At 44.9% G+C, this 21,916-nt stretch overlaps 1 long non-coding RNA gene across 1 annotated transcript; it reads right to left on the reverse strand.

Moving 5' to 3' along the window:
* Positions 1–9,601: 9,601 nt before the first annotated feature.
* Positions 9,602–19,386, reverse strand: LOC143433893 (uncharacterized). Its single transcript, XR_013070263.1, has 3 exons — positions 15,229–19,386; positions 14,883–14,969; positions 9,602–14,737 (listed from the first exon to the last, which is right to left on the reverse strand). It is a non-coding gene; the product is annotated as an uncharacterized LOC143433893 (long non-coding RNA).
* Positions 19,387–21,916: the final 2,530 nt, after the last annotated feature.

Consider the following 21,916-nt stretch of genomic DNA (forward strand, 5'->3'; position numbering starts at 1 on the left):
AGGCTGAAACGTACAGGGGAATGCAGGGGACGGAAACGGCAGGCAGGTCCATCAGTACCCGCGGGGCTGCCGCCCTAAGTCACTCTTACCCTCCTCTCTGGTGCCAGCTTTCCCAGGGGTTTTGCTTCAAGGAAGGAGGCTGTACTTGCCAAGGCATGAGCTGGCCGAGAAGATTATGAAGCTTCGCTGCTGTTTTAAGATGCAAGGCATGCTCTCTGTGCTCTAGTACCTGGAGAAGGAGGCAGACTTTTTGTGCCCATAAAGTAAACTGGCATTAAAGCTAATGGGCAGCGGAGGAGTTTGGGCTGTGTATTTGGATCATGGAGGTCAACCGCCACACCTTTAGGCTGTGCCTTTGTTGATGGAGAGGCAGTGACCAGCTAAATGCTCCCTCGGGAAGAGACCATGATTACTACCCACTGGCTTCATCTAGGAGTCAAGGTATAAAGTGGGTGCTTAGGGGAGTCAGCAGGTCTGATTAATACCCTCTAGGCAGTAGTTAGGAGGCATTTTTTGGCCCATCAAATGGCTAATAATAAAAGTACAGTGGTGCAATTTGTATTTTTACTGCAGGCCAATTAAGAAGGGGGAGGGAGTGGGCACTTAAAGTGACATGTCCTTGCAAAGCAGAGACAACAGTCACAGCAGCAGGAGGGGAGAGAAGATGCAGAAAGGAAATAGGCAGCCACTTAAAGCAGTTAAAAGGGTCAGGCATCTAGGGTCTTACAGCCCACCTCCTGCCAGCAATTTCTCTTCTCCAGCTGGTTTGTAGGGCAGTGGAGAATTTGAAAACGGAATAATCTGTGTGGCAACATATGCTCTTCCAAACAGGGATTGGTGAACTGAAAATCAAAAGTCTCTTTGCAAGAGCTGTGTGAAGAAGTGGTATTATTTGGTTACGTTCTCATCTTGGGGTGCGATGCATCCCTGTGTTGGGCGTTTAATCTTCCTGTCTTATTCTATTTAAAGACAGTAACTAGGTGTGGGCTGTGTGCTTTGGGGAAGCCTTGTTTGATTACTATTATTTTCTTTCAGTCTTCACTGACAGCGAATATGGGCTTATAAAAACTTGCTGGGTTTTTAATGTCGGGGCTTACTAATTATGCCATGATATTCTCTTAGGAAGTGTCTAGTCTATATCCTCTTAAGGCTGTTTCTCAGCATGCTAAGATTCTCTCGGAGCACCCTGGATTGCCGGAGAATGGGAGCTGGAAGGGGAGGGGAGAACAACAGACAGGAAGTGGAGGGGCGGGGTGGGGCATCTAGGGAAATCAATCAGGGCCTATTTTATGCAAACAGGGAAAGAACAGAAAGGAAAGGGAAAGGCAGACTCGGGAACCATAAAACACTTGAACATTCCAAAAGAATATCTCAGCACTCAAAACAAAGATGGGAAATAAATTCAATGGTGCTGTCTGCCTTGGGGGGAAGAAGAAAACAACATAATGTAGATATTTCCAAGTTTGAGCGTATCCACATGTTCAGACTCGTGAATATGATGACGGGTCCTCAGAGGATGGAGACAAAAAGCAGTGCTCTAGGTATTTAGGTATCAAATCGGATTTGAAAAGAAAACGTTTAAACAAAGAATGGAAGCAGGAATGGGGATGGGGCATCAATTTCCGTTTCTGACTCTCTGGGAGGGAAACTCTAGATATTTTCTCACTTAACACTCCTGGCTCTCCACACTCCTTGTTCCCTCTGCTTTCTATTTTTTACCTTTGGTTTTTAGAAGACAGTTTTCTTACGCTTTATGTTTTCTTTTTCTCGCTAAAAAGTCCATCAATCCCAGTCATTTCTTTTCTCACTTGTAGTGTCCTCAACCCCCAGCAGACTTGGAGAAGACTAGCTTGTCTCGTTTCTACTTCTGACACTCCCCCGACCCTCCTGTGCAGATGTCTGCCCGAATCCTGCACATGCTTTGGGCTTGTCTGGAGATGTCTTGGTCACTTTTCCTCTTGCTGTGATAAAACACTTTGACAAAAGCAACTTAAGGGAGAAAGGGCTTCTTTTGGCTCACAGTTCACTCCATGGCAGCAGAGCCTGAAGCGGTTGGTTTGTTTACAGTCAGGAGGAAGAGAAGACTAAATCCTATTGCTCAGCTCACACTCCCCCTTTCCTACAGTCTAGGGTCACCGGTGCTAGCGGGTGGACCTTCCCACGGACCTTCCCACCTCAGTGACTCTTACAACTTAATTCCCTGCAGGCGTGGCCGGAGGCTCATCTTCCGAGCTGACAATTGAGATTTAACACTAAACCTCAGGATCATCTTGATTCCTGGTATAAGTAAGATCCCTGGAACCTGAGCACACATTTAGCCAATGAACAGTCACCAGAGAAACAATCTGTTTTACCTGTCTACATGTTCACCAGAGTCAGGTAATGCCTTCTTCTAGACGAGGTTCGGTCCTTGCACTGTAGGCAAATCCTACAGGTCAAAAATGACCCCTTTACCTCTACAGCCAGAAATAGATAACCATGATTCAAACTATGGTCAGATGGTAAGGATGGACGTTCATGGAAAAACCCTCCCATTACGAGGCCCCTCTGAATGCTTTCTGCTGTGTTCATGTGAGAGAACAAAGTGTCCCTAGAACGTTTCAGTGGATGCTCTGCTCTTGAATGTCACAGATTTCACCAACAACTGCCCACTTTGAATATCCATTATGTTCATTAGCGCCCCATTAGTTTCCCCTATGAAAACCCATTTCTGAAATTCAGCATTGCTAATTAGCAGAACCTTTCTTGTTGATTAGAGATGTGAATTACAGAAGGGCTTTTAGTAAAATCGCCTCTGGAGTACAGCCTTCGTAATAAAATGCGAGCTGACCACCCCAGGGAGCAGGCTCATCATTACTGCAATTGTCCCCTCCTGGGGCACAGCCTAAACTTAAGGACAACAACACAAATGCAGGGTACATATTAGGCTGTATTTACTGAGCCGTTGGATAGATTATAGATTCCACTGCTCATGTGAATACAAATCTTTATAGGGCAGATTTTATGGCTGTGTAATAGTAACTCTACACACGTCACTGTAACCGCCTTGTACATTTAGTTCACGTGTAGCTTTTCACTACAATAATCAGCTACTTTTATCGAACTATTGGATTCTGGTATTAAAACAAATTCCTAGACATTTGATGTCCAGAGTTAACTGCTTTCCACAGGGGTTACTATCCTTAGAGGAAAGCATATAAACATGTGCACCTGTTAATATTTGGTATTGTCAATGTCCTTAATCTTTGTCCGTCTCTAAGAAGTCTCAGGACATCAAATCCCACCCCTTACTCTCTCCCAGAAGCATGCCTCTGGCCTAGAGGTGGAAAGAGAGCTGAGGGACTTGGCTTTGCAGATCCAGATGACTATTTGACAACCTGACTTGGATTTCTAGGATAGACCAACATGCCTGACACTAAAGCCTTCAATCCTTTCTCTCACTACTGACTCCCTCACTCCAGTTCGGCTTCACTTGTAGGTTGATCTTCCCAGTCACTGGCTACTCCATCCTTTTGTGTGCCTAGGCTCAAGACTCCAGTCTTAGCTCTCTCAGCTATCACTCCCAGTGCTTGACTACTTCATGGCTCAAGTCACTGCTGTCTCTCACCTAACCAGCTGTCCTATTTGTAGAAGTCCATTTCGACAGGAAACCCAGAAAATAGTAATTTGTAAAATGACATCACTCTATGCTCAAACTGAGAGAACTGGGGGGGAGAAGTAAGGGTAGAGGGAGAAAGAGGGGATCCTGCAATCTTCCAGTACAATTCCCATTACTGAAAACCTCACGTTAGGCCCCAATTCTTAAAGATTCCACTACCTTGGGAACTAAGCCTTTGACACATGGGTGTTATTTTACTTATAGTAAAAGCCTAAATTCTTACAGTAGACCACAAGGCCCTTGGTGATAGGTCCCAAACCTCCCTGCTTGCTCTTCTCCCCTATTTCCAATCTTATAGTTGTATCCAGCCATATGGAGCATGTCAAAAGCCCTGCCTGGACCATCATTCCCTGGTTACCAGCATAGCTCCATGCAGTACCATTCCCAGGCCATGTCATGCTTCCTGTGTCCCATCCAGCTTCCCTTTATCCCATGGTGCTTATTATTTCATATAGTATACACTTTACTTACCGTGTCTGTGCCTCTCTTGACTCAATACGACAGAAATGTCATCTAGGCCTAGCTTTCATTATATTTTCCTGCCTTTTCTTCCCATGCTCGTCACACAGAGGGCATTTGAGAAATGTTTGTTGACGAAATGACCCCGTGGATCTGGTAGGTGCAAAATTTAAATCTCCCTTTTATTTGCATTTTAAATTACTAAGTGGGTGGAATTTTACTGATCTTGGCAGGATCTTAAAAATGAATTCACAAAGCATAAAGAAAAAAAATTGATAGGTCAGATTATACTCAGATTTAAAACTTGTACTCAGAAAAAAAAATGTCTCCCACCAGTAAAGCAAAGACATAGCTTGACAGGGAAAGAGTTAATAGCCCTAATACACAAGGAGTGTTTACAAACTAATAGAAAAGACAGAAACAGTGCTAGGAAAACAAAGACCACTTGGCCAATCCCCAAATAGCAGATGAAGAATGTATGGCATTACTTTTCTTAAATATGCTTTTTTTTTTTTTAAATCAGTGAGCTTTTTTTTTTTTTTTTACTTCCTTGTGCTTTCAATTTCATCTTTCCTGAACTTAATTTCCAAGAAACTTTCTTATTTTCTGTAACATCCACAGTGTATTTCCAGCTGTTTCTCCTTCAGCGCAGAGAGCTGCCCATCCGGTCTCACCCTGTTGTACATTCGTTCCTCCCTCTGCCGCTCTCAAACTCTATTATCATGAGCGAAACTCCCCAGACTGATATTGCTGGGTTTGATACTGCCTGTCACTGTAGAGAGAGGATTGCAACGCGAGGCCTGATGCCACGCTTTTATATTTAGCAGCAGCTCTATTACAAATATTTGGAACCACACAGAACGTGCAGATTTGCTGTTTCAACAACGATAAAGACCCGCTTGACTTGCATAGCATCTAATGAAGCCGGCGAGCCAGGAATGCTGATTGACAATATTTGGTGGCATAGCTTTCCAAATTTGTTTTGCCAAAAAAAAAAAAAAAAAAAAAAATGTAAACTCATGCTCTGAAATTATTTTTCTTCTTTGCTTGCCAAGGGCAGAGCGACTCTTTTCCTTCAGAAGGGAACACTGAGTCTCATCCGGAACTCTTTGTCTATGAAGGCGAAGGAGAGATGGAACCGGAGTGGACCATCAGCCAGGAAACATGGGGTAGAAAAAAAGAAGCAGAAAGAGCAAGAAGGCTGAAACCAAAGAAGTTTTTGAGGCTCTGTTAAGGAAGAAAGTCCTCTGGCAGACACACATCCTCTGATTGGATCCCCCAGCAATCCTAGAAGATGAGTAAGGTGAGCAGACGAGCGTACCCCATTCCCCAGATGTGTCCACACAGAATCCAGACAGCTGAGGAATGTGTTTTCTACGTGGCAAAAAGAACTTTGCAGATGAAATTATAGTCAAGATCTTCAGATGGGAGAGATTATCCCGGTTATCCTGGCGAGCCAAACAAAGTGTAATTACAATGGATCTAATGGGTGGAAGATGGAGGCAAGGAAGTTGGGATCCAGGAGCGGAGGACCAGCGGTACCACAGTGGGCTGGGACTCCAGGCTACAAGGGGCTTCTAGAAGCTGAAGCTAGAAAGACAAGGAGATGAATCATGGAGAAGAGCCTTTTTTTTATACCGCCAAAAAGGGACATAGCTCAGTCAATACCTTGGTTTTAGCTCCCGGAAATGATTCCAGGCATCGAACCTCCATAGAAACAAGTTCACGAATCGGAGTTCTTTGTTAGCTACTCGGCTTGTGGTAGTGTGTCCAGCAGAAAGAGAAAATTGGTACAAGAATGAGTTAGTTCAGTGCTATTGCCCATGTCACTCATGGGCCCGGACTCTCTGAAATGTAGGACGAATGGGGAGTTGGCTCCTGCCATGGGCACTCGGAATTCCTGGGTTGGGAGTCTCAGGCATCCTTGCCCAGCAGAAGAAACACCCGTGGAACTCACGCTACACTCACTACATTGTGACCCAGAATTGAGGACCAAGCCTTGAATATTTTATTCTTATGTTCCAGAGTGGCATTAGGAAACCAGGTTCCCGGAAGGAAGCTGTTAACTGCCAGTGCCCAAACTGTTATGTAGCTGTGGTAGGAACCTTCCTGCTGTTCCCCCGTCTCTTTTGGGCTTCCTGTTTCTATTATCAGGCAGCTTGGATGAACTAGTGAGGGAAATTCACACGGAAGCAAGTCCAGAAAACACTCCAAGAGGAGTCGTGTTCGAGACCGGTCTCTGTTGCCATTGACTGATTCTAGGGGCTCATTTAGAGTTTATTTTTCACTGTGGCTTCCTGTCTTTGGTGTGTGTGTGTGGTTCATTTCTTCCCTCTGACTAGTCACCGAGTTCCCCCTTTCAGATGCAAAGCAATGAGCTAAAAGATAAGGCGTTTGTTTAAGAATATCATTTTGAAGGCGAATCCCAATTACTGGTACTCTGAAGGAAGTTAGACCCTTCCTCAGAACTGTCAGCAGTTAGGCACAGTCCAGGAAAGGCATGTAGGACACAGGGCAAGGAGTGATCAGGCAAGCTGGTTGCACATGCAGCTCTCTGGAGTTCTGGGCTAACAAATGAGTTACAAGGAGAAAAGAGGACCAGGAGCTAGAGACCAAATTTAAAGGCTGCAGAAACTCAGCTCTCACCGGGAGGATGATGAGCTCAGGGTGTGCCAGGTATCATCAGCTGTCCTGTGATTTCCAAAAGCACCAGAGAAGCCCCATTTCCCCCGGGGAAATACAAACAGGCAGAGCTGAGTGGCACATGTGACAGTCAGGGCTGCAGCAGGGGTGGGGGTGGGGTGGGGGGGTGGGGGGGTGGGGGGGTGGGGTGGGGTGGGGTGGGGGGGTGAGGGGTGGAGGGGTGTCTCAGGGTGAGCTTTGGGTTATGGCTAGTTACAGTACTTGGAAGAGGCCACACAGGATTAATGGGGTTATAGAGTTGACCCGTTCAGTAGATATTGTTAAGAAAGTTTGGCAGCCATGTGCTAGCAAGCTTACAGTGAAAATCTCCAATTTCAGAATTTCACTGGGTTCAGGAAAGGGCTGACCAAAATTCTTAAGAATGCACCCCACTTTTGCATCTCCTTCTAGATATGCACCCCCACATATGCATTACACTCTAACTTTTCTGTCCTGTCCATATTCAGTGCTTAGTTCCTGAGTGAGTCTTTGAAGAATGGGTAAGATGGGAAAATTGGAAAAAGTGTGGATTCTTTTGGAAGCTTCCCCAGACACATTACTCATCAAGGTAGATAAATGTGTCGTTAACATTTTCTTCTTGGAAGAAAACATTTTTTTTTTTTAATTTGCAGGAAAGAAGGGCACATTTGTTGGTTGATGGCTCAGTTGCCATGGAAACACAGGAATTAAATATGAAAAAAATGTTTTAATACATTAATTCTTTAGATCTCCTCACCCTACCTGCCTTTTCCTTTCAGGTGTGACAAGCCAGAATGAGAAGTAGCCTTGACCCTTGCTGTCTTTTGAACCATCGTCATCACCAGAGGCATGCTAGAACATTCCTTTTTCTCTTTCAGCTGGATACACATTTTATGTTTAATTTCTTTTCAGGGTCTTGAGACAGAATTCAGGGTCTTCTGTGTGCTAGGCTAACATTCTAGCCCAGCTCCTTCCCCAGGCCTAGCTGTGCACTTTAAATTCGTGCTTTCGGTGTGACTAGATTGCCTTAGGTGCCTGTGGGGAAGTCTGCAGGCTCTGTGTATGCTTTACAAGAATAGTGCATGGCCCGTGGGACTAGACAGTTGTGAGGAGGGGTCATTTGGTATGGCTTTAGAGGCCTGACTATAGTCGATGTGTTTGCTTATTTTGGTAACTGTAACAAAATACCTTAGACAATGTAATTTATAATTAGGAAAAATTTATTGTTTTGTAGTTCTGGAGCTCTGAAGTTCACAGTCAAGGTCTTGGCATATTTGGTGTCTGGCAAGGGCCTTTCCTTATGCAGCCCTTTCTTCATGGTCTCACATGCCAGAAGAGACAAGTTCTTGTGGGACATTTTTACAAGGACTCTATTTCCATTCATGAACTAGTTACCTTCCAAAGGCCCTACCTCATACTACTACTGCCCTGAAGGGTAAATTTCAATATCTGCATCTTGTAGTTTATGAGGGTTAAGTTTTTATCAATTTGTTACAAACTAGAGTCATCTGGGAAGAGCAACTGTGGCTGAGGAATTATCTCTATCAGATTGGCCTATGGGTAAGGCTGTGGGGTCATCTTTTTGATTGATGAGTGATATGAGAGGGCACAGCCCATCATAGGTGGTACCACCCCTAGGAAGGTAGCCCTGGGTTGTACAAGAAACCAGGCTGAACAAGGCATGGAGAACAAGCCAATAAACAACTTCCCTCTATGGTCTGTTTCACTCCTGCTTCCAATTCCTGCTTTGAGCTCTTGTCTTCTCTTGATGATGCACTGTGATATGGAAGTGTAAGCCATATTAGTTCCTTCCTCCTCATGCTGGTTTGGGTCACAGTTTTGTTTTTTTTTTTCTTTTTATCATCACAGCAGCAGAGGCACAAGCTAGAATACAGGGCTGCAAGGGCTGCAAACATTGAAAACATGGTGGTTGAGATTTATGAATGTATGCTTCATTCAGCCTGTGAGATCTTATAACTACTTTGCTTTTTCTTTTTGTGTGTGAGCTGGGTTGTCAGTAAGCTATTTAAAAGCCTGCCTACAGTAACATTGACTTCAGACTGTTGTGCTCAAGTGTTACATTGAATCTATGTGTTTCTAGGACCCTGGTCTGTTGGTGAGAGGATGTTCACCACGGAGTTTAGTTTGAGCACAGGTGTTGCAGTCAGGCATAGCTGGGTTTAGATATTTGTTCTGTGTCTAACTAGTAATTTAACCTGGGATAGGTGTCTTCATTTCTTTGAGCGTTACTGCTATTATCTGAGAAGTGGGCATAATAATTCTTACATTTCAGCTATTTTGTGGAGATTTAAAGAAAATGATATTTAACATGCAAAGCCCCTGTTGGACTCTGTGAGTCCTTGGTATAGTGTAGTAGCTTTGATTGTAATTAGCAATGGCTATTGTGCAGTGTGTCAGTCACCTCCTAACTCTCTGAAGGGAAGAGAGGACCCTTTTGCCACTAAGCAGTTATCTTCTCTCTCTCTCTCTCTCTCTCTCTCTCTCTCTCTCTCTCTATATATATATATATATATATATATATATATATATATGTGTGTGTGTGTGTGTGTGTGTGTGTGTGTGTACGTATTGTGTATATGTATATATATATATATATATATATATATATATATATATATATATATATACATATATGTATATATACATATACACACATACAGTGTATAAGGATGGCTCCTATACTCCTCCCAGATGCCCCATCCCTACTCCTTTCTTTGCAGCTCTGTTGAATTCTATCTAAACCCATTGCATACTTCAACTTTACACCAGTGTAGATTTGAACATGGTTCACAAAATTTTCTGTTTAATTTATTTAGGACATATTTATTTTCTTGAGTACTATGTGCTGGGAGGTAAAACAATGACTCAGACAGAAATGGCTTCTGTTGTCACAGATAGTTACAGTGTCATTTGAAAATACAAACAAACGAACCACCCAAGACTAATGCATTTATCAGGTTACTAACTCAGTGCTGTGATAGGGACACTTGTTAGGGGTACACATCTTGCTGGGGTACTTGAACCGGTTTGAGGTGGTCTGTCTGTAGAGGTTGGATCATTCTTGGAGGCATCAAGGTCTGTCCGGAGGCTCTTCACATTGTTTTAGTGTTGCCCTGAGGTGCAAAGATTCATCGCTCCATTATTCTCCATTATTTATTTATTTACCGAGTGCCTGCTGCTCCTCAGGCCGAGCTCCAGGAGATCACTGGAGAAAGTTGGAGAGCTGTGAATGAGATCCACTGGCAAAAAGCCTTGGTTCATTCAGCTCGACCTGGGGTCTAAGAAGCATTTCTGGTAAAGAGAGATCTGAGTGTAGGCCTGCGGGAGAGTACGAGCCATGAAGCAAGAGGATGTCAGAGTGTTGTGGGAGCAGGGAGAAGGAATATCACGGCTGCAAATGTTTTTGTAGCGTTGGAGATGGCTAACAAAATTTTGGGGATAGGAGCCTAGACTGGAAATGGCTTGTAGCCCTAGTGTAGCCCTGGCTGGAGAACGGCAGATTTAGCCTGCCTTCTTCTCCCTGTATTGATTCTTCTTCTGGTTTGTGATGCAGAAAGAATTAAGTTTGCTTCAAGATGGTAGAAGCATGTGGTGAAGGGATCAGAGATGCCTTGAAAGATTGTCTGTCTGCCCTCCAGGAGGGAGGGACTCCTCCAGCTGCTTTTCTAGGGAGATGCAGAGCCAACAACTCAGTGGACAGAGACTGAAACAATTCACCCACCTTGGGACAATTCTAGATGGCAGGACATCTGGTTTCTAAGCTCCTTGGTGGTCTGGCTAAGACTTGGTTGGCCCTGCCTTGCTTTTGTGATTCCTTCCTCTCTCTTCTCCATAGGCAGTCCTAAACTCATTCCTTCCCAAATCTCCATCTCAAAGGATGCTTCTTTAGGAATCCTACCCCGGGAGATTCCTCAAGTTCAGCCCTTCACCATCAAAGTGCAGAAACCTGTGGATCAATGACAACATGATGATCTCCAGAAAAGCAAGAACTATAATTTTTTTCAGCGAGAGTGTGGTTCAGACAAAGGCATAGAGAATGAAAGGACTTAGAGATCCACCCTCTCAGAGTAAAGTTTAAAGGAGAGAAAGCCCCAGACAATTGAATTCAGGTCTGAGTCACAAGACCATCACTCTCGTGGAAGCAGATTAATGGAGGAGCTGCCCCTAGGAGCCATTAACCCACATCGCACATACATTCTGATTTCTCGCTCGACGTTGCCCTTCAGGTGCCATGCTGACCTCTGGAAGATCAGCCCCGGGAAATACTGAGGTGGACAGTGTTTTGCTATGGACCATTTGGCAGACCTAATTTTCATGGGAGTCGAATACCACAGGATTGTGGGTTTGTCCACCACTGTTATTTCTCTCTTGACCCTGAGATGAAGTCCGGTTCACTCTGACATGGTGAAGAAATTAGATCTCTTGGCCAGAAGAACTTGTGTGTGTATTCTTTGAGGACAGAATGCAGACTTGTCTCAGTGGGGGAACACACTGACATCCTTGTGCTCTGAACAGGTAATTCTTCTTTGCTTTTAAGAGTCTGCAGCCATATTTTGTGGACGTTTGGACAAATCCATCTTTTTATATTATAGACTTAGAACTCACCTAGCTGCTAGCTTTTTATTAAACTCATAAATTAAGGTATTTAAAGCACAGTTAATGTTCCAGGGACATGATCTAATGGATATCTCTCTCTCTCTCTCTCTCTCTCTCTCTCTCTCTCTCTCTCTCTCTCAGAATTACCAGTGTAAAGCAAGTAGCATATCAGATGGATAATGGGTGTGGGGTTCAAACTCTGTGGGTCAGCCAGTGTCAGCTATGTGCTTGGGGCTCACTCTGTACTTCAACCTGCTCATCAGGTAAAGTATGATGTAATGTGCACACAACAGTGCTATATACATAGGAAGTGCCTAGGAAGGGAACACTTACACTTACCACTGAAGAAGAAGAAGAAGAAGAAGAAGAAGAAGAAGAAGAAGAAGAAGAAGAAGAAGAAGAAGAAGAAGAAGAAGAGGAAGAGGAAGAGGAAGAGGAAGAGGAGGAGGAGGAGGAGGAGGAGGAGGAGGAGGAAGAAGAGGAAGAGGAAGAGGAAGAGGAGGAAGAAGAGAAGCAGGAGGAGGAGGAGGAGGAGGAAGAGGAGGAGAAGGATGAGGAAGAGGAGTAGAAGTAGGAGGAGGCACGGTGATCATTAGCATGGTGGCCATTTCTACTGTTTCCCCAAATCTTCAGATCACGTGACTTATATGCTTTTTAAGTGTTAAAATAAATAAAACCTCTATGCTCTCATTGTGGGTAGATTTTCAATTTTTCCTATCACAGCAGGCAGTAAAACAGATTTCTTAATCTGTCTCCATGTCAGAAAGGCAGGTCTGACCAAAGAGTGGGCACATTAGTGGCTGTGAGATTCGTCAGTCAGTCACAGCAGCTGGGCGAGCTCTCTGGTGGATGGCGAGAGTGGTGAGCTTTTATCACAGCACACCGCTTTCCCTCGCTATCTCTCTCCCTGGTTACATTTTTAAAAATAATGCAGTTAATTTTCATGAGTATTTCAAGCCTGAATTAGATATCGTATTATAAATACCTCAGAAGTTGAGGAGGATCTGGTTAACAAAAGCAGATTACTAACCTCCCACGAATCAAAATCAGACCCACAGAATCCAAACTTAGATACCCATAAAAATCCATCCTGTTCTGTTTCCCCAGGATTAAAGCACGTTGCTGGCGATTTAAGCCGCCTGCAGATATGTGGCTATGGTATCTAATTGCAGCTGGATTTAAACCTTGAGCAGGTCAATGCAAGCATGATGATCTCAGGATAATTTGTCTTTTATGTATTTCTACGGCATGATATATAATCCCTTGCTGGAAAGGGTCCTTGTGGGTGTCAGCCTCTGCTCCTGCCTGTAATAGAATAAAGAAGTGGCAAATAGGTGATCCTTTATATAAATCTCTCTCTCTTTTTTTTGCCTGCATAATGTGGGCCAAGGGATGGGCCCACCTTTGTTAAAGCAGGGACAAGGGCATTCAGCACAGAAGCCATTCTGGATTTGCTTCACTAATGTATGTACATGCTTTTGAGATCTTGCCTTGCTGTCCTGGCAGTCTTGATAGCCAGAGAGCCATGTTCCTCTTTGCATCACAAGTTCTGCTTTCTCTGCTCCCTCTTGAGCTAGCTGGAGCACCTCAGATTGGGTGGGGTAAAGAACTTTGAAGAGCTAATTGTGTTACATGGTGATGCAGGAGCCAGAGAGGATGGAGAACTGATTTTATCTGTGTCTGAACCTGGGAGACTCTCTCTGCTTACGTGCAGATGATCAGGCACTCGCAGGGGTTTATGGGAAAACATATAGTGGGCTATAGAGTAAAACCTTTCCTCTCAACATTTCAGGCATGCCTAAGTACGGACAGGAAGACAGCTCAGTTGGTAATGTGTAGGCACAATTGGTAGAGTGTATGCAACCATAGGACCCAAGTCCAAGCCCCAGAACCTATGTAAAATAAAGTCTGGTGTGGTGTAATCCCAGCTTCATTTGGGAGGTAGACAGGCTCATTCCTGGGACTCCTGGGTCAGCCAGCATAGCCTGGGTAGTGTGCTCCAGGTCAGTGAGACCCTGTCTTAAAAATTAGTAGAAGGTTCTTGGAGCCCAAGGCTGTTCTGTGGCCTCCATATGCACTGACACATGTGCTTGCATGTGTACACACACTCATACACACATACATGCACATACACGCACATGCCTGCATACGATGTACACACAGAGTCACACACATATATACAGTCACACACATGCACACAGAGTCACACACATATATACAGTCACACACACATACACACACAGTCACACACACATATACAGTCACACACATGCACACAGAGTCACACACATATATACAGTCACACACACATACACACACAGTCACACACATATATACAGTCACACACATACACATAGAGTCACACACATACACAGTCACACACATACACACAGAGTTACACACACATATACAGTCACACACATGCACACAGAGTCACACACACATATACAGTCACACACACATGCACACACAGTCACACACACATATACAGTCACACACATGCACACAGAGTCACACACATATATACAGTCACACACACATACACACACAGTCACACACATATATACAGTCACACACATACACATAGAGTCACACACATACACAGTCACACATATACACACAGAGTTACACACATATATACAATCATATACCATGCACACACGCACATGCACATACACACATCGTCACACACATATATACAGGCACACACAGAACTGCACACATATATACAGTCATACACACACCACACACACATACACACACAGAGTCACACACATATATACAGTCACACACAAAGTCACACACATATACACAGACACACACATATATACAGGAACACACAGTCACACACACATATATAGGCACACACACACACACACACACACACACACACAAACACACACACTGCTTTCTTTGAACCAGACAGTCCTCATCTTTGTTGGCCCCTCCTTTCTCCAGCTGCCTGTAGATGGGCAACACTGAAGACTTGGGATGCTGCAAACAGAACAGGTGGGAACGTGTTCCGTCTGGTTCTCCCAGGCTTGATGCAGCACAGGGGAAGCAGCTCGCCTGCAGTCAGGCATTTCTTCCAGCTTCTGCTCAGCATCCACAACAGGGTCCCCATAGGGCATCTGCAGCAACATCCTGGGAGCAGCAGGACTGAGCAGGCCGAGCCTCGACTCTGTAGCCTGCACAAACACTCCCTCCTCTCCAGAGACAAGATGCATGCTCTCTCTGGACCCTGCTGGCTTGATTCCAGATTAGCCTGCTGTTCCTCTCTCAAGGTTGTGCTGCACACAAGTTCCTCTCTACCTCCTTTCTTCTTTCAGCTTAGTTTTTCTTCTGTATAAGGAAACAAAAGATTGTATGTATATAAGTAATTGTACCAGGCAGCTCGAGGGCCCTAGAAAAGGTCAGCAACAGTGAAGGAAATAACAAAGATAGGAGAGACAGCATCTTTGGATGAAGTGGAAGTGGGGGTACTTACGGGGCTTAGAGTCCAAGAGGGTTGAGCTCCTAGCTCCACAGGACCTTGTGGAGATCATTACCTCTCTCAGGGAAACAGGTTTCTCATCTATAAGACAGAATCATTGCACTTGAATACCGAGGTCTTTATGATGATTGCAGTCAATCAATTAGGTAGTTAATTTGATGGAACATGACCGTAGGGTTGGGCACTGTGGTAGATGCTAGGACAAACCATGTCTGTTCCCTTGCAGGAGAGAGAGTAAGAGAGTTTGGCATGATTCGCTCACAAGAATGGAAGGAGACCACAGAGCGCTGGTGGCATTTGCTGGACACACTGGGGACAGGGCAGGGAACTGGAAACTCACCTCCTGGTCAAGTCTGTGTCCCCAGGCCTTGCACTTTAGGGGATGCTTGGATCCTGTCCTCTCCTTGTCTTCCCTCCTCAGTGAACCTGGAGCCAGCTTCTGTGGGGGCTTGTGTAAGCTCCCCGCTGCAGATTGTGGGCTGTGCCTCATACTGTTAGAGGACCAACCGACCGAGAAGCAAAATGCAAATGTGTTTTTGGCAGAAGCAGCATCTCTTTTGTGAAATTAATTTCCTATTGGAAGATCAGGAGTCAAATATCTTAAAAGATTCCTATTAGACTTAGCGCAATACACACACACACACACACACACACACACACACACACACACACACAAAGAGCAGAGGGAAAGGCAGGATCTTTTGGGAATAGGATAGGAAAGGGTGAGTAGCCAAGATGTTCTGTGGAACTTTCCTTGGATCGTGAATGTGGTGGGTTAATTTTGGGGTCAGCAGTGGACATGGGTAGTATGTACATGCCCATTGGAGTTTGCTTCCTTGGCCTCAGGTGAAAGGCCGGCAAGCAGAGCAAAGGGTCCTCAGGAGATTATCATTATTTTTACATTTAGTTAAGAACTGACAAACTAATTGCCAAGCCCATTGTCAGGAACCTGACAACCCATTAGAGATGATTGCGAGCAATTTCTCCCTATTACTTCCGAGAGAGGGGCACAGCTTCATCTTTTGTACTTACTGCTGGAGAGAAGTTGGTGTCTATCAGTTTCTGCAACCTGGATCCACAGTTCTTGCTGCCCCAACCAGCTCTGTCCTGTGTGAGATCCTAGTTTATTCTCAGTCCTAGCTGAGAAGGTGGGGGGCTTGTCTGATTGCCTGGGTGAGTCTTTTCCTGCCCCTTTGTTTTCTACCTTCTCTCCTTTCCAAACACTCTGATTAACCCTGGCTGGCTCTCAGGACACACCCAATCTAAAACATAAGAAAACAAAATAAAAGAGAAAAACAAGACCTGCAGTCTTTGGGAAAGAGAGAGGAAATCTTAAACAGTAAAAGAAAAACCTCTGAGATTCTGGTTTTCAGTGGGGATTGGAAAAAGCCAAATTATTCTTTAAAAAAAAAACATGTACTGGGGTGAGATGCCCCAGCAAGTGAGAGAGTTTGCATAGCAAGCATGAGGACTTAAGTTCAAATCCCCTAAACCCATATAAACAAACCAAGTATTTCTGGGAGCTGGGGGTTGGGGGAGGCGGCAGGAGGATCTGAGGGCTTGCTAACTGCCACCCTAGCCCCAGGCTTAGTGTGAAACTCAAGTGAATAAAGGTGGAAAGTGGCTGTCCTGATACTTGCTCTGTAGACAAGGCTGGCCTTGAACAAAGGTATCAACCTGCCTCTGCCTCCCAAGTGCCAGGACTAAAGGCCTGAGCTACTGCACCCATAAATATCAGAACAAAGACCTATGCATCAGTGGAATATCCAGGGTCTTGATTATAAAAGATAACGGTCCTCCATGCCCCTTTAGTTGGTGGGCATTCCATTATAGTCTCTTCCCTGAGCTAGCCAGGAAGAGTCATTGCTCAGAAGCCAGTTCAAAGGCGTGATTTCCTGTTGTGTGCCATAATCTGCTTGGCTTACCCTCTTGGGGAAGAGAAGTCATGTTCTATGAAGGCTTTTCAGTTGCATTATATTTTTCACAGCCTTCTGTATTAGGATGTGACATATCTCTATACATGTGTGTACGTATACACCATCTCTCCCATATATGTGTGTGTATGCACACATCATGTTCCCCATAGATATGTGTGTATGACACGCTATGTGCCCCATAGATATGTGTGTATGCACATACCATGTGTTCCATAGATATGTGTATATGCACAGACCATGTTCCCTTTATGTGTGTATACTCACACATACATCTATGCATATAAGCACAGAAGTTCTGGTCCATCTGGTAGATATGCAGGTCACAAAGTCCATTTTAATGGAGCAATCTCTCATTTTTTTCCAGCCTATCTCTGTGCCAAGTGCCTGTGATTTGTTAAATCATGATGATCCAAAGAAATTAGAAGCAATTAAAGTCATTGCCAGTCACCTTCCACAACTGTAGTCCATTATTCTAGTGTAGTTTGTGATAAATCCTTAATAACACTTCCTCCAGGAAGACACGTTCAGGGCCCTTTGTTCTTTTACTCATGGTCAGCACTTGTAGCTATTAAGCTTATCGTATCCTATTTTTACCCCAGAATTTCACGGACTTAGTTTCTGGTCATTATATATCATCGCTTCTTGAACCCCAATTCTCTTTGGAAAGGACTCGGAGAGTATATTACTTTCCCATTGACTGTTAGAGTTCATCCTCTGCCCCACGCCACCGCTGCCCCACGCCACCGCTGCCTCCCCAGTGGCTGAGAAGAGTACCGATCCAGTGTTACTCACCTCTGCAGTAGCTCTTGGAGGGCTGCGAGGCTGGCTCAGCAGTTATGAGCACAGACCACTTTTGCAGAGACCTGAGTTTGGTTTGCCGCACCCACATGCCAGCACACAGCAGCCTGTCACTCCAGCTCCGGAGGACTGAGATGCCCCTGGCCTCTGAAGGCACTGCAGTCATGTGCACACACCCTCTGTTTACATAAATGTAATTAAAGACAAAACCTTTAAGAGACCTAAAATGGGCCTTATACGGTCACTGGGCCACCTCTGGAATACTGAACCTCTGTTGCCTTCCCAGATTCTAGAAGATGCCCGTATTCATTGGATGGACGTTCTCCCCCATCTTGCAATCCAGCAACTGCAGCACTCCAGCCTGTTTCCTCCTGAACTGGTTCCTTTTCTGCCCCTGTTCTAGAAGCACCTGGTATTAACAGACCTCATGGATCTACCTCTTCGGGTTCTCCAGGACACCTGTACCATATTGGTCTATAGCAATCACAGTCTCTTCTACTGGGTTGGAGAACCTAGTCCCACTGTTCCCAGGTTCTAAGGATTGGGGCGGAGACATCCTGGGGCGGGAGGAGAGTGAGAACAATTACATTGCTTACTATAGGAATAAAAGGGAAAAACTTCTTGTAAATAAGCAATACCAACACACATTGGCAGAGTTTTTTGTTTTGTCTTATAAAGGCTTAAAAATGAATGTCTGTTCAACTATAATCCTTGCGATTTACCTCGTGTGTACTGGAAGTATGCCGGTTGTATAGGATGAAAAGTTTACCTTTCAACCCACCTCCTTTAAAGGTCACATGGCGAACAGAACTGATTTTAAATGAGTTCCCCACGTGGAGCAAGGAAGGTGAGATAGAAAGTGTTTCAAGATGACAGGAGGCAGACACAACGGGAGGAGAGTTGACTAAGATATTAGCCGATTCAGGAAAATGCTAATCATACCGTGGGGAGGACACTTCGCTTGACTTATATTTATTGTAGTTCATTAAAAGAAACCCTCCTCTCTTTGAAACTATTTTGTCATTAAGTTTGCAATTTGTGTCTCTTTGCGTTAAGCAGGCTGTAAACACCAAGAGCCCGTGTCTCTCAGGTAAATTCTCAACCCAGGCCTCTTTGCTGTCAGTGGGTGGTGGTGACTTAGAGCCCACTTTCAGAGATATATTGAAATTCTATATCAAGCTAAAGGATGCCCTGTAATATTCGATTTCTCTTCCAGAACAAACGGACTTGACATGGTTCAAGTATCTGTCCCCTGAATAAAACAAAAAGCTAGAGTCACTCATGCTTCCAGACCTTCCCCTGCAGTTGTTCTTAGTTTTTCTTGACGGCTGGACCCTGTTATGATTTCCACGGTAGTCTATTATTAAGCCGGGGACGGTGGGTGGTGGGTTTCTCCTGGGATCCCAGACTGGAGAAGCAGGGGCACTGCCTCTCTGTGCAACGGTGTGAGACTTTTCAATGCCTCTCTCTCTCTCTCTCTCTCTCTCTCTCTCTCTCTCTCTCTCTCTCTCCTCCACATCTCGCTGGCAGTGCTGATGGGTAGTGCATAGAAACTGACTCTCTGTCAACATTGCTCAGCTTCCTTTAGGCAGAATACAACCTTTTCCATGCCGCGTTTACACTCTCTGTAAGTCAGACCATAAAGGAACTAGAACCTGCTGTGGTAACCACACTCGCCCGCGCTGGCATTGCAGCTGGGCTTGGTAAGGCCAGGGGACACTCCATATTCACCACCACAGCCTAGAACAGGACCCAGTGACAGGTGGTTGGTTGTAAAGGAATGGTAGAGGCACACAATGGCTGCCCAGAAATGGGAGGGAGCAGGAGGCGCGGCTAAGACCAGCAGGTTGTCCAGGGAGCAACAGGAGGGGAGTGTCAGTCAGTTAGAATCTTCTCTCTCCTCCCCCCTTTCATCTTATGGTTTCCCTGTCTCCTTTCATCTCCCCTCCTCTTTCCCTTCCTTCTTCCCTCCCCCTCTGCCTTTCTTACTTCTCTGTCCCCTATCTTGGTTATCTTTGCTTAGGTCCCTTTCTTTCAAGGAAAAAAAAAATGCTTTGCACATATCTGCAGGCCCTCCTATCCTCAGATCCGGCGAATGTTACCACAGAATGAACTGGTTTGTATTTTGTACTTACGGACTTTCAAACGTACTATCATTGGGGTTGCAAATTCCATTAGGAATTGTCATCGGCAATTACCAAGTGGTGATCAGGACTTTTGTTGGTGGTTTTCAGTGTTCACTGTCCAGACCCTTGGGTTGCCATGCACTATCTTTTTAATTTGATATAATCAAAGGAAAGTATGACTGTGTACACACGTGTGTGCATGTGTGTGTGTGTGTATGTGGGGTGTGTGGTTATTCTGCAGCATTGCAATATTTGAAAAAAATCTAGGAATAACAGTATCTTCTTAATGGAGATTAAGAATCCTATTAAATATTACTCAGTGGTTGTCAAAGTTTTGGGTGCAGTAAGTCATGAGGACCTTGGTAAAAGTGCAGACGTCTGTGTCCTATACTCAGCATTTAGCATTCAATAGCTCGGGATGACTTCCCTCTTTGTATTTCCACTTTGACCAGGTTGTTAATACAGGGACGGGTTGATAGCTGAACCCAGATCGTGGTGAAGCGAGCTGCCCCGTGAGGTGAGCCCTCCACTTGTCCCACACAGTGTTTCTGTGCCTGGTGCCTTTCTTTAAGCTGGGAGTTTTGTTTTCGCGCAACCCGGGAAAGAGCCTTTCCACAGCTCAGTGTTTCACCTGCATCGCTATTTTCAGAGCTTTTGGTTTCAGTTTATTCCCCAGTACGAGAATCGAAGGTTGAACTGAAATCAAATACATTTGTCTGGGAGTGGGATGTCTGTCAGGCATTGATCTCCTTGAGCCGGCGCTCTCAGTGAACGCCTCCCCAGCGAGAATCCCAGTCAGGATTCTAAAGGTTACATGGAATAGGCCTGATTTCTGAGCTTCTCTGGGGAGATCACTTAATTCATAAAGCAAAAAGTGGAGAAAGCCGCCACATACCCACCACTCCCCCTCGTTAAGTAACCCGTGCACGGTTTCTGTTGTAGAAGAAAATAACGTGTTGATTAGCGTGTAAGCCAGAAAATACCCTCGAGCGGTGAATCCTTAAAGATGAAATAGTTGCACTTTGAAAGATGGAAAAATGGCAAAATGAAATGCGAAGGCTAGGTTTCTGCGTGCGCGCTCATGGCATTCAGCCACGAGGGGGCAGCATTGCACTTTGGTTGAAAAAACGGTCTGGCAGGAAGGCAGCCCTTTAAAGGAACATAACATCTACGTGAGCAAAGCTAAAAACCAGAACATTAGCAAGCACCAGAAAACCAACAACACAGAACCCAACTGTCTTTGTTATAATGTGCCGTCTTCGCTTCTCCCGTGTACGGAGTTTAATATTGTAGTATTAAGACTTTCTGGGCCACATCACGTCAGTTCATAAATACATGCTTAGGGGTGGTGGTGGGTATGCAGTGAGATTATTTTTTTATACCTTCCGATTTTGTTTGCCTTGCCTTTCTCAGCTTACCGTCCTCGGTCCTCGTGTTGCTGCCAAGGACCTGCTCTCCCACACTGCTTCCTCCAAGGCAGAGCCCAGACCTTCTGTGGGCTGCCCCTTGGTGTGGCCCGTCATTTTGTGGCGTTCCATGGAAGCAGGCTAAGCTTGGCTAGAAAGTTACTTACTCCATTCCTTTTTGTACAAAACTAGGTTCTTAATTTTCATGGTTCTGGCCCTTCCTGAGGGTTTGTAGTTATGGATACGCTTTCAGACGAGTCAAACCATTGTTCTGCCGGGAGTAGTTATGTCTTTGAAATGGATCCCTAAGTCACACTGAGAACAAATCCAGCCTTAGAAACTCAAGCTCCATCAGTTCAGGGGCAATGTCCCTTGCTCAGGGTTAGATCCCATGCTCCTGGACACTGAGTGCCTGGTGTTGAAGGTGCATGGCAAATATTTGTTGAGTGAATGAGCCCATTTCAACACTCGCTCCCCGATCAATCGCCACGCCTTTCGCCCACCTTGGATTTGCTTTTGGCTAGTGACTAATGTGAGAGCACAGAGGCTGGAATGTCCACCTGCCTTTCTTCCTGGTCTCCATCATTGTTTGCTTCCTTTCTGGGTTTGCAGAGTCACAGTGACAGAGAGTTTCTTGGGGGAAAAAATAGTTATTTTTGTTTCTCTGATATAGGCGTACACATTTCCATACAATTACAGTGTTAATCCTGCCTTTGTGCTGGGATTTCACAAAGACCAGATTAAAGTTTCCCCTCTGCATG

The sequence above is a fragment of the Arvicanthis niloticus genome, unplaced genomic scaffold, assembly GCF_011762505.2.
Source record: "Arvicanthis niloticus isolate mArvNil1 unplaced genomic scaffold, mArvNil1.pat.X pat_scaffold_248_arrow_ctg1, whole genome shotgun sequence".
NCBI lineage: Eukaryota > Metazoa > Chordata > Mammalia > Rodentia > Muridae > Arvicanthis > Arvicanthis niloticus.